This window comes from Callithrix jacchus, chromosome 4 (assembly GCF_049354715.1).
Source record: "Callithrix jacchus isolate 240 chromosome 4, calJac240_pri, whole genome shotgun sequence".
NCBI lineage: Eukaryota > Metazoa > Chordata > Mammalia > Primates > Cebidae > Callithrix > Callithrix jacchus.
In genome coordinates, this window is record NC_133505.1 from 172,937,551 (window position 1) to 172,950,836 (window position 13,286).

Consider the following 13,286-nt stretch of genomic DNA (forward strand, 5'->3'; position numbering starts at 1 on the left):
ACAGAAACAAAAAGGCCAGATTCGGAGAGCTTCTGGTTTAACCAACAAGAACCTGTCAGTGTACCAGGACAGCAGCACAACACAACTCCTTGGGGACAAGCTTTTCTGCTCAGGAATTTCCAATCCTGACCCTGTGTATCCATCTGCCTGCGCATTTGTATTCTTTAAAATATCCTTTGTGACAAACAGGCACTGATAAATGTTAAACACAGTTTATGGGAGGCCACCGTTTTGGACAAGCCTCCTACACTAGGCCCCAGCAAAGCAGACCAAACCAGAATGGAACCATTTATGCTAAGTACCTTGGAATCATATAGAACATTTATTAAACTCCCTCCTTTATCTCTCTCCTCTCCTTCCTTCCTTTCTCTTCTCTTCCTTCCTCCTTTCCACCTTTCCTCCCCTTTTTCTTCCTTCTCTCTTCCTCCCTCCCTCTCCTCTCCTTCCTTCATCTTTCTCTCCCTTTCTCCCCTCCTTTTCTCCCTTCCTTTTTTCTCTTCCTTCCTCCTTCCCTTCCTTCCATATTTTCCTTCTTTTCTTCCTTCCTTCTTCCACACTTTCTCCCTCCCTCCCTTCCTACCTTCCTTTCTTCCCTTCCTCCTTTCTTCTTCCCTCCTTTTCTCCCTCCCTCTTCCTCTCTTTCTGCCTCTTCTCCTCCTCTTCCTTCTTTCCCTCCTTCCTTCCATTTTTGTTTTAGCAATTCCTGCTCTCACTTCTCTCTCAGGCTCTTTTATTGAAGTTGAACTTAGAGAGTGCCCTTATCCTGCCAACATGAGCCTTTCCAGTTCATGTGAAACTTACTTATTATTGCAAATGTTAAATACAGTTCTGTTCTTTCATATTATGAACTAAATGCTGTGCCTTCCACAATTCATATTTTGAAAACTAATCTCCAGTGTGATAGTATTAGCGCGTGGGGCTTCTGGGAGGTGATGAGGTCATGAGGGTACAGCCCGTGTGAATGGGATTAGTGGCCTCGTAAAAGAGGTCCGGGAGAGCTCCCTTGACCCTTCCACCGTGAAAAACGGCCTTCTGCAAACCAGGAAGCAGCCCTCACCAGACCTCAGAAATGTTTGCAGTCTTGGATTTCCCAGCCTCCAGAACTATGAGAAGTAGGAGTTTGCTGCCAAAACCATTCAGTCTATGGAATTTGGTATGGGAGCCCCAATGGACTAAGACTTTCCACCTGCAGCACAATTTAAATACTTGCAGAGCCTTTGGCACTGACAAGAGTCTCTGGGCCTGCAGAGGCAAGTATCCCCTCCCTTGGCCCTTTTGAAGGTGGTGCACTGTGCCTTTCCACATGCCCAGGTCCACTGCTGAATTGAGGACATGACAACTGATAAATCATGTTACCTGTCTGAGATTGGTTAGCGTTCTTAACTGCAAGTAACAGAACCTGCTCTGACCAGTTTGAGCAGCAGAGATTAACTAAAGGATCAGAGGCTGCTTCCAAAGTCATGCTGGGAATGACTCTTGCTTCCAGGACCAACCCAACCCCATGCTGTGGAACCAAACCAATGAGGAAGCTGCCCTCACTGCTGCTATCCCCCAGTTAATGCCTGTACTTCTGCTGCTGGACAAAACCATCACTTCTCCATCAAAAAAGCTGCAGGAAGACCAGCAAAGGGGATGTTCCACAGAGATCCTGCTTCCTTGTGACACTTCCAAACTGAAGTCTCATTTGGGTGTGTCCCATTGGCTAAGTCCAGGCCAATGCCCTGCTTTCTAGCTGCAAGGGAAGTGTGCTGGGAGACAGGCTGACAAACAGGAAGTTCAGAAGTGTCCTAAGTAACATATAAAGATTATTCAAATTATTGTGGTCCATGATTATGACAAATATTCATGAAGGAGCTCCCCAGGAGCCTACTGTCTGATGGAGGAGAGAGACAAGCATATGTTTTCAATCCGTCAGGATGCCTGTGCAGTTATAGCTGGTCTCATTGAGTTCATACCACCATCAAGGAATACATACCTTTCTTCAAGGGCTTGTCTATAGCCTTTTACATTGTATTTTTTATTTTTTATGTTTTTAAATTTATTTAATTTACTTTAGGTGCATACTATATCTGGCTTTTCTCCCCATGTTATCCCTCCCTTCTCTCCCCACCCCCCGTGTCTCTCCGCTACCCCCCACAACTGTCCCCAGTGTGTGATGCTCCTCTCCCTGAGTCCACGTGTTCTTGTTGTTCAGCACCCACCTATGAGTGAGAACATACAGTGTTTGGCATTCTGTTCTCGTGTCAGTTTGCTGAGGATGATGGTTTCCAGATTCATCCAAGTTCCTATAAAGGACACGAACTCATTGTTTTCTATGGCTCCATAGTATTCCATGGTGTATATGTACCACATTTTCTTTGTCCAGTCTATCATCGATAGGCAGTTGGGTTGGTTCCAGGTCTTTGCTATTGTACACAGGGCCACAGTGAACATACATGTGCGTGTGTCTTTATAGTAGAACAATTTATAGTTCTTTGGGTATATACCTGGTAGTGGGATTGCTGGGTCAAATGGAATTTCTATTTCTAGATCCTTGAGAAATTGCCACACTGTCTTCCACAATGGTTGAACTAATTTACACCCCCACCAACTGTGTGAGAGTGTTCCTTTTTCTCCACAGCCTCTCCAGCATCTGTTGTCTCCAGATTTTTTAATGATTGCCATTCTACCTGGCGTGAGATGATATTTCAGTGTGGTTTTGATTTGCATTTCTCTAATGACCAGTAATGATGAGCATTTTTTTTTCATATGTTTGTTGGCCTCATATATGTCCTCTTTTGAAAAGTATCTGTTCATATCCTTTACCCACTTTTGAATGGGGTTGTTTATTTTCTTCTTGTGTGTTTGTTTTAGTTCTTGTAGATTCTGGATATCAGCCCTTTGTCAGATGGGTAGACTGCAAAAATTTTTTCCCATTCTCTTGGTTGCCAATTCACTCAAACGATGGTTTCTTTTGCTGTATAGAAGCTCTGGAGTTTAATTAGATCCCATTTGTTTATCCTGGCTTTTATTGCCATTGCTTTTGGTGTTTTAGTCATGAAGTCCTTGCCTATGCCTATGTCCTGGACGGTTTTGCCTACATTTTCTTCTAGTGTTTTTATGGTGTTAGGTTTTATGTTTAAATTTTTGATTTATCTGGAGTTAATTTTAGTGTAAAGTGACAGGTAGGGGTCCAGTTTCTGCTTTCTGCACATGGCTAGCCAGTTTTCTCAACACCATTTATTAAACATGGAGTCCTTTCCCCATTGCTTGTTTTTGCCAGGTTTGTCAACAATCAGATGGTTGTAGATGTGTGGTGTTTCTTCTGGGGTCTCTGTTCTGTTCCATTGGTCTATGTCTCTGTTTTGGTACCAGTACCATGCTGTTTTGATTACTGTAGCCTTGTAGTATAGTTTGAAGTCTGGCAGTGTGATGCCTCCGGCTTTGTTCTTTTTGCATAGGATTGTCTTGGCTATGCGGGGTCTTCTGTGATTTCATATGAAGTTTAAAGTTGTTTTCTTCAGTTCTGTGAAGAAGGTCATTGGTTGCTTGATGGGGATAGCATTGAATCCATAGATTACTTTGGGCAGTATGGCCATTTTCACAATATTAATTCTTCCTAAGCATAAGCATGGAATGTTTTTTCCATCTGTTTGTGTCCTCTGTTACTTCGTTGAGCAGTGGTTTGGATAAATTCCTAGACACTTGTACTCTACCAAGACTAAACCAGGAGGAAGTTGAAACTCTGAATAGACTAATAACAAGGGCTGAAGTAGAGGCAGCAATCAATAGCCTACCAACCAAAAAAAGTCCAGGTCCAGACAGGTTCACAGCCGAATTCTACCAGACGTGCAAAGAGCAGCTGGTTCCATCCCTTCTGAAACTGTATCAAACAATACAAAAGGAGGGAATCCGCCCTAATTCATTTTATGAGACCAACATCATTCTGATACCAAACCAGGCAGAGACCCAACTAAAAAAGAAAACTTCAGGCCAACATCCATGATGAACATTGACACAAAAATCTTCAATAAAATACTGACAAACAGATTGCAACCGCACATCAAGGAGCTTCTCCATCACGACAAAGTAGGCTTCATCCCGGGATGCAAGGCTGGTTCAACATACGCAAATCCATAAACGTAATCCATCATATAAACGGAACCTAAGACAAAAACCACTTGATTATCTCAATAGATGCAGAAAAAGCCTTTGGTAAAATTCAACAGCCCTTCATGCTAAAAACTCTCAAAAAACTAGGTATTGACAGAATGTATCATAAAATGATGAAAGCTATATATGACAAACCTACAGCCAATATCATACTGAATGGGCAAAAGCTAGAAGAGTTCCCTTTGAAATCTGGCACTAGACAAGGATTCCCTCTCTCACCACTCCTATTCAACATAGTATTGGAAGTCCTAGCCAGAACAATCAGGCAAGAAAAAGAAATAAGGGGTATTCAATTAGAAAAGGAGGAAGTCAAACTGTCTCTATTTGCAGATGACATGATTGTGTATCTAGAAGACCCCATCGTCTCAGCCCAAAGTCTTCTCAAACTGATAACTTCAGCAAAGTCTCAGGATACAAAATCAATGTGCAAAAATCGCAAGCATTCCTATATACCAATAACAGACAAACAGAAAGCCAAATCAAGAGCGAACTCCCATTCACAATTGCTACAAAGAGAATAAAATACCTAGGAATACAACTAACAAAGGATGTGAAGGACCTCTTCAAGGAGAACCTTTTAAATTTTAAACAAAATTTGCAGAGGTCTCCCTCATATGTTCACACATTTTTCAGACTATTTTAAAAACACTGAAGTTTGCTTTGTTCAACTCAGAGTTGATCTTGTTGATCTAGAGAGATTTCAAGCATTTGTCTAGAAAAAGTAAACTGCCTGATTCATTACCCATCCCCCAATTGGCTAATGTGCGCTGTTTTTGCTCTAAGTAGCAACTTACTTGAAATTTATGCTAATTTACAGTAAAAAAAATTATGATGTTACAATTCTTGATGAGAAGTGCTTTTAGAAGAAAGTATAAATGTGGCTGACTTTAAATGAAGGAAAACTTAAAAACTGGATCTGCTGATGAGTTCTTATTGCATCTGGATGGTTGTGTGTTCCCTAGGGAGTAAGAAGTGCATTGGACACGTGTGAAGCAACCATGTGCCTGGGGCTGTAGTCCTACTCTGTGAAGCAGCCTGCCCTGTGCCCCCACTTCGTCTCTCCCAGCTGAAACCACAGGCACTACAATGGCACCCTCTGCCACACGTTGCATCCAGCTGGACTGTGTTAACCCTCACTCAACTTGCAGAACTCATGCTTCAGTGATGGTTTTGCTGTTACAAGGTAAACAAATTTGGCCACGCACAACTCCAACGTTTTTTTTTTGTTTTGTCTTTTTAAGTAAATAACTGTGATCACTAAAAGGTTTGAGGTAGGTGAGCTATTTGAAGAGGATTTAGTTGTGCTAGAAAATACATTTAAAAAGCAAAGTCTGCATTTTGACTTACAAGTGAAGAGGTTTCAGACAAAACCCTAAAAGCTGTGTTTATATTTATCACACCTGCTCATCATGTGGAATCTTAAACCACTGTCTGTCTTCTTAAAGCCCCTCCATAGGAAAATTAAACACTGACTCAAATAAAGTCGAGAGAATGTTAACTGAGAGTTATTTGAATTTATACAATGTAAGCTGTAGTGAGAAAATACATAGCATGCTATTTTGATAGGTTGGATACGATTATTTTTATTTAAAGAGAGAAGTTATCACTCAAAAAGGGCACAAAATAAAATTCTCACAGGATGGTCTTTCAGGACAAAATTTAAAAGTTAAAATATCCACGTTTCAAGTGCTTTTTAAATAGCACTTGAAATTAAATAGTAAAAAGTAGACCAGGCATGGTAGCATATCTGTAAACCCAATACTGTGGGAGGCCATGGTGGAAGAATTACTTTAGCTAGCCCAGGAGTTCAACATCAGCCTGGGCAATAGAGTGAGACACTCATCTCTACAAAAAAAACTTTTTAATGAGCTGGATGTGGTGGCATGCATCTGTATTCCCAGGGACTCGGAAGGCTGGGGTGTAAAGATCACTTGAGCCCAGGAGGTTGAGACAGCAGTGAGCCATGTTTGCACCACTATTCTCCAGCTTGGGCCACAGAGCAGGACCTTGTCTCCATAAATAAATAAATAAATAAGTAAGTAAACTAAATTGATTTGTTTATCCAGAACTCAGTGGTTTAGATGGACTAAATGACAAAGAATGGAAGCACTGAGAGACCAAATTGCTCTGATGGTAGATTGCCTCAAAGTTCGTGTAAATGTCTCGAAGGTCATGTAGATCATCTCAAAGGTTGTGTAGATTGTCTAAAGTTCGTGGGAGATTGTCTTGAAGTTTGTGTAGATTTTCTCAAAGATTGTGTAGATTCTCTCAAAGTTCGTGTAGATCGTCTCAGAGTTTGTGTATATTGTCTTGGAATTTGTGTAGATTGTCTGGAAGTTCATGTAGATTGTCTTAAAGTCCATGGTTGATTGTCACAAAGTTCGTGTAGATTGTCATGAAGTTCATGTAGATTGTCTTGAAGTTTGCATAGATTTTCTCAATGTTTGCATAGATTGTCATGTAGTTTGTAGTAGATTGTCTCAAAGTTCATGATTCATTGTCATAAAGTTCATGTAGATTGTTACGACGTTTGTGTAGATTGTCTTGAAGTTCATAGTAGATTATATTGAAGTTCATGTAGATTGTCTCAAAGTTTGTAGTAGATTGTCTTGAATTTTGTGTAGATTGTTTCAAAGTTCATGTAGATTGTCTTGAAGTTCATGGTTGATTATCTCAAAGTTCATGTAGATTGTCTCAAAGTTTGTGGTAGATTGTCTGGAAGTTCGTGCAGATTGTCTAGAAGTTTGTGTAGATTGTCTCAAAGTTCATGTAGCTTGTCTCAAAGCTCATGTAGATTGTCTCACATACCTTCAGCACTGCCTGGGTGGGAGTCTCACGACCAAGTTGGTTCTCTGTAGGTGTGGATAGATTGTCTCAAACCCTGTATATATAGATTGTGTCTAAGCTAGCGTAGATCATCTTGAAGCCAGCGTAGATTGTCTCGTAGCCCACGTAAATTGTCTCAATGCCTGCATAAATAGATTTGTCTCAAAGTCTGTGTTGATTATATTGAAGCCCGAGTAGAGATATATTCTTGAAGCCTACATAGATGGGCTCATTGCCCACATAGATTTTCTGGTAGCTTGCATAGATTGTCTTGAAGCTTGTGTAGATATATTGTCTCAAAGCCTGTGTAGATATATGGTCTCGAACTTGGGGTAGATTTTCTCAAAGAGGGTATAGGTTGTCTTGAAGCACATGTGTAGATTGTCTCGAAGCCAGAGTAGACTGCCTGGAAGCACATATAGATAGATTTTTCAGAAAGCTCAAGTAAACAGGCTCAAAGCCTGCAGAGATAGATTGTCTCGCAGCTCATGTAGACTGTCTCAAAGCCCTTGTAGCTAGTTTCAAAGTCCGTGTAGATTGTCTAAAAGCTTACAGATTGTCTTGAAGCCTGTGTAGGTAGCTTGTCTCAAAGCATGTATGCATACATTATCTCTAAACCAGTGTAGATTGTCTCAAAACCAGCATTGATTGTCTCAAGCTAGCGTTTTGTCTCAAAGCCAGCATATATTGTCTCGAAGCCCATGTAGATTGTCTCAAAGCCTGCATATATACATTGTCTTGAAGCCAGTGTCCATTATCTCAAAGCCTGCATAGATTGTCTCAAGCTTGCAGAGATATGTCTAAAAGCTCACATAGATAGATAATCTTGAAGCCCACAGAGATAGATTGTCTCAAAGTTTATGTTGATTGTCTCAAAGCACGCATAGATATATTTTCTCAAAGCCGGCATAGATTGGCTCACTGGCCACATAGATTGTCTTGAAGCCCACATATATCATCTCAAAGCTTGTGTAGATTGTCTCAAAGCAATATAGATAGATTGTCTCAAAGCCGGTATACATACATTGTCTCTAAACCAGTGTAGATTGTCTCAAAGCCAGTGTAGATTGTCTCAAAGCCAGCGTATATTGTCTCAAAGCCCGCATAGCTTGTCTTGAAGCCTGCATGAATTGTACCAAAGCTTACATGGATTATTGCGAAGCTGCATAGATATTGTCTCAAAGCCTGCATAGATTGTCTCGAAGCCAGGGTAGATTGTCTCAAAGCCAATGCAGACTGTCTTGATGCTTGTGTAGATTGTTTCAAAGCACCTAGATAGATTGTCTTGAAACTTGTGTATATACATTGTCTCAAAGCCTGCAGAGATATATTGTCACAAATCCCAAGTAGATTTGCTTGAAGCTCACATAGATTTTCTCAAAGCCAGCATAGATTGTCTTGAAGCCTGTGTATATTCTCAAAGCCAGCATAGATTATCTAGAAGCCAGCATAGATTGTCTCAAAGCCAGTGTTGATTGTCTTGAAGCCTTCATAGATAGTCTAGAAGCTTGTATAGACTGTCTCAAAGCTTGCATAAATTGTGTCAAAGCCTGCATAGATAGAATGTCTCAAAGCCCACATATATACGTATGTTGTCTAAGCCAGTGTAGATTGTCTCAAAGCCAGCAGAGATTGTCTCGACACCAGCATAGATTGTCTTAAAGCCAGCATAGGATGTCTCAAAGCTTACATAGAAAGATTTTCTAGAAGTTTGCATAGATTGTCTCAAAACCCGCATGGATTGTCTCAAAGTCTGCCTAATACATTGTCTCTGAGTAATTGTAGATTTTCTCAAAGCCAGTGTAGATTGACATAAAGCCAGTGTAGATTGTCTAGAAGTCAGCATAGATTGTCTCAAAGAGAGCATAGATTGTCTTGAAGCCTCTGCAGATTGTCTGGAAGCCTACTTAGATTGTCAGGTAGCCCATGTAGATTGTCTTGAAGCCCACATAGATAGATTGTCTACAAGCCTACGTAGTAAACAGATTGTGTCAAAGCCAGCGTAGTTGTCTTGAAGCCAGTGTAGATTGTCTTGAAGCCCTCATAGATAAGATTTTCTCTAAGCCTGGGTACATATGTTGTCTCTAAGTTAGCGCAGATTATCTCAAAACGAGCACTGATTTTCCTGAAGCAAGCATTGATTGTCCTGAAGTCAGCATAGATTGTTTCAAAGCCCGGGTAGATTGTCTTAAAGCTTGAGTAGATTGTCTCAAAGTCTGCGTAGATTAATTTTCTCAACGCCTGCATTGATTGTTTTGAAATCTCAAATTGCAAGACAGCCTCAACAATCTCAAATCTTGCAGATTGTCTCAAAGCTTGCATATATACATTGTCTCGAAGCCTGCATAGATTGTCCTGAAGCCAGCGTAGATTATCTCGAGGGCTGCATAGATTTTCTTGAAGCCCACGTAGATTGTCTCATAGCCCGTGTCTCACAGCCTGCAAAGATTGTGTCGAAGCCTGCATAGATAGATTGTCTCAAAGTCTGTATAGATTTTCTCAAAGCTTGGGTAGATTGTCTCGAAGCCTGCATAGATAGGCTGTCTCAATACCTACATACATATATTGTCTTTAAGCCAGCGTAGATTGTTTTAAAACCAGCACAGATTGTCTCAATGCAGCGTTGATTATCTCAAAGCCCGTGTATATTGTCTCGAAGCCTGCAAAGATTGTCTAAAAGCTTGTATAGATTGTCTCACAGCTTGCATAAATTGTCACACAGCCTGCATATATACATTGTCTCTAAGCCGGTGTAGATTGTCTTGAAGCTAGCATAGATCATCTCAAAGCCCACGTAGAAAGATTTTCTAAAAGCCCACATAAATTGTCTTGAAGCCCACATAGATAGATTGTCTCACAGCCCACTTAGATTGTCTTGAAGTTCGCATAGATTGTCTCAAAGCTTGAGTAGACTGTCTTGAAGCCCAAGTATATAGATTGTCTCAAAGCCTGCTTAGTACGTTTTCTCTAAGCCAGCATAGATTGTTTTGAAACTATTGTGTTCTTGACACCAGTGTACATTGTCTCAATGCCAGTGTATATTGTATTGAAGCCTGCATAGATTGTCCCAAAGCTTGCATAGATTCTCACGAAGACCATGTATATAGTCTCAAAGCTTGCATGGATTGTCTCAAATTGTGTGTAAAGTGTCTTTAAGCTCGAATAGGTAGATTGTCTCAAAGCCTGCATACATAGATTGTGTCGAATCCAGCACAGATTGTCTCAAAGCTCATATAGATAAATTGTCTCTAAGATCATATAGATTGTCCTGAAGCTTGTGTAGGTAGATTGTCCTGAGGCCTGCATAGATTGTATTGAAGCCCATGTAGATTTTATTGAAGTTCATGTTATTTGTCTCAATGCTTTTGTAGTTATTTTCTCGATGCCCGCATACATTGGCTCATTTCCCACATAGATTGTCCTGTAGCCTGTGTAAATTGTCTCAAAACTTGTGTAGTCTTGAAGCCCGTATACATTATCTCAAAGCCACTGAAGATATATTGTCTTGAAGCCAATGTAGATATTCTTGAAACCAGTGTAGACTGTCTCAAAGCAAGCCTAAATTGACTTGAAGCCAGTATAGGTTTTCTTGAAGCCAGCTTAGATTGTCTTGAAGCCAGCATAGATTTACTGGAAGCCAGTGTGGATTGTCTCAAAACCAGCATAGATTTTTTTGAAGCCAGTGTATATTGTCACACACCAGCATATATTGCCTCAAAGCCAGTGTAGATTGTCTCAAAGCCAGTGTAGAATGACACAAAGCCAGCATTGAGTGACTTCGGTTCAGTGTAGATTGTCTTGATGCCAGCGTAGATTGTCTGGAAGCCAGCATAGATTGACTCAAAGCGCATAGATTGTTTTGAAGCCAGCATACATTGTCTTGAGGTCAGCATAGATTGAAATGAAGCCAGCGTTGATTGTCTGAAAGCCAGCATAGGTTGTGTCGAAGCCAATGTAGATTGACTCGAGGCCAGGCTAGATTGTCTCAAAACCAGCATAGATTGTCTCAAAGTCAGCATAGATTGCCTCAAAACCAGTGTTGAATGTCTCAAAGCCTGGGTAGATTATCTCAAAGCCAGTGGAGATTGACTCGAAGCCACTGTAAATTGCCTCAAATCCAGCATCGATTGTCTTGAAGCCAGTGTAGATTTTTTTGAAGCCAGCATATATTATCTCAAAGGCAGTGCAGATTACCTCAAAGTCAGCGTAGATTGTCTCAAAGCCAGTGTGGATTGTCTCTAAGCCAGCATGGATTTTTTTCGAAACCAGCATATATTGTCTCGAAACCAGTATAGACTGACTCAAAGCCAGCGTAGATTGTCTCAAAGCTAGCGTAGATTGACTCAAAGCCAGTTTAGATCGAAACAAAGCCAGCTTTGATTGTCTTGAACCAGTGTAGATTGTGTCAATGCCACTGTAGATTGAATCCAAGCCATTGTAGTTTGACTCAAAGCCAGCATAGATTGTCTCCAGGACAGCATAGATTGGAAACCAGCATAGATTGAAACTAAACCAGCATAGATTCTCTTGAAGCCCAGCATAAATTGTCTCAATGCTAGTGTAGATTGACAGGAAGCCAACACTGTTGCCTCGAAGGAAGCACAGATTGTCTTGAAGCAAGGTTAGATTTTCTCAAAGCCAGCATAGATTTTCTCAAAGCCAGCATAGATTTTCTTGAAACCAGTGCAGATTGACTCGAAGCCAGCATAGATTGTCTCGAAGACAGTGTAGATTGAAATGAAGCCAGCATTGATTGTCTTGAAGCTGGCATAGATTGTCTCGAAGCCAATGTAGATTGACTCAAAACCATCATAGATTGTCTTGGAAGGCAGCATGAATTATCTTGAAGCCAGCATAGATTGTCTCAAAGCCAGTGTAGACTGTCTCAAAGCCAGCATAGATTGTTGACTCAAAGCCCACACAGATTGTCTCGAAGGCAGTGTAGATTGACTCAAAGTCAGTGTAGATTGACTCAAAGTCAGTGTAGATTGTCTTGAAGGCAGCATAAATATTTTTGAAAGCAGTATAGATTGTCTAGAAGCCAGCATAGATTTTTTTGAAGCCAGTATAGATTATCTCGAAGCCAGCATAGATAGACATGTAGCCAGTGTAGATTGTTTCAATGCCAGCATAATTTGTCTTGAAGCCATCGTAGATTGACGCAAAGCCAATGTAAATTATCTCTTAGCCAGCAGAGATTCTCTCAAAGCCAACATGGATCGAAAAGAAGCCAGTGTTCATTGTCTTGAAGCCATCATAGATTGACTCAAATCCAGCATAGATTCTCTCAAAGCCAGTGTAGATTGTCTTGAAGCCAGCATATATTGTCTCAAAGCCAGCGTAGGTTACCCTGAAGCCAGTGTAGATTGTCTCAAAGTGAGCATAGGTTGACATGAAGCCAGTGTAGATTGTCTTGAAGCCAGCATATATTGTCTCAAAGCCAGTGTAGATTACCCTGAAGCCAGTGTAGATTGTCTCAAAGTGAGCATAGGTTGACACGAAACCAGTGTAGATTGTCTTGAAGCCAGCATATATTGTCTCAAAGCCAGCATAGATTACCCTGAAGCCAGTGTAGATTGTCTCAAAGTGAGCATAGGTTGACATGAAGCCAGTGTAGATTGTCTTGAAGCCTGTGTAGGTTGACTGGAAGCACGTAGATTGTCTTGAAGCCAGCGTAGATTGTCTCAAAGCCAGCATAGATTGCCTCAAAACCAGTGTTAATTTTCACAAAGCCAGCATAGGTAGTATCAAACTCAGCATAGATTGACTTGAAGTCAGCGTTGATTGTCTCAAAGCCAGCGTAGATTTCCTTGAAGCCAGCATAGATTGTGTTGAAGCCATCATAGATTGACTCCAAGCCAGCATAGATGGTCTCAATGCCAGCGTAGATTAACTCAAAGCCAGTGCAGATTATCTGGAAACCAGTGTAGATTGTCTCAAAGCCACTGTAGACAGTCCCAAAGCCAGCAAAGATTGCCTTCAAGCCAGCATAGATTGACTCAAAGCCAGTGTAGATTTTCTCAAAGCCAGTGTAGATTGCCTCAAAGCCAGAGTTGATTGTATTGAAGCCATCATAGATTGTTTCAAAGCCAGCACACATTGTTTCGAAGCCAGCATAGATTGTCCTGAAGCCATTGTCTGTTATCTCCAAGACAACATGGAGTGCCTCAAAGCCAGTGTAGATTGTCTCGAAGCCTGCGTATGTTGTCTCAAAGCCAGCATAGATTGCCTCAAAGCCATTGTAGATTGTCTCAAAGTCAGCATACATTGATACGAAGCCAACATTGATTGTCTTGAATCCAGCATAG

General features: G+C 40.9%; 1 long non-coding RNA gene across 1 annotated transcript in view; it reads left to right on the top strand.

Annotated features, from left to right (window-relative positions):
- The window catches only part of LOC128931863 (uncharacterized), a 33,293-nt gene continuing 20,007 nt past the window's right edge, over positions 1 to 13,286 (top strand). The window contains exon 1 of the long non-coding RNA XR_008480920.2: positions 1 to 13,286. This exon is cut by the window's right edge and continues 17,882 nt beyond it. This is a non-coding gene — a long non-coding RNA (uncharacterized LOC128931863).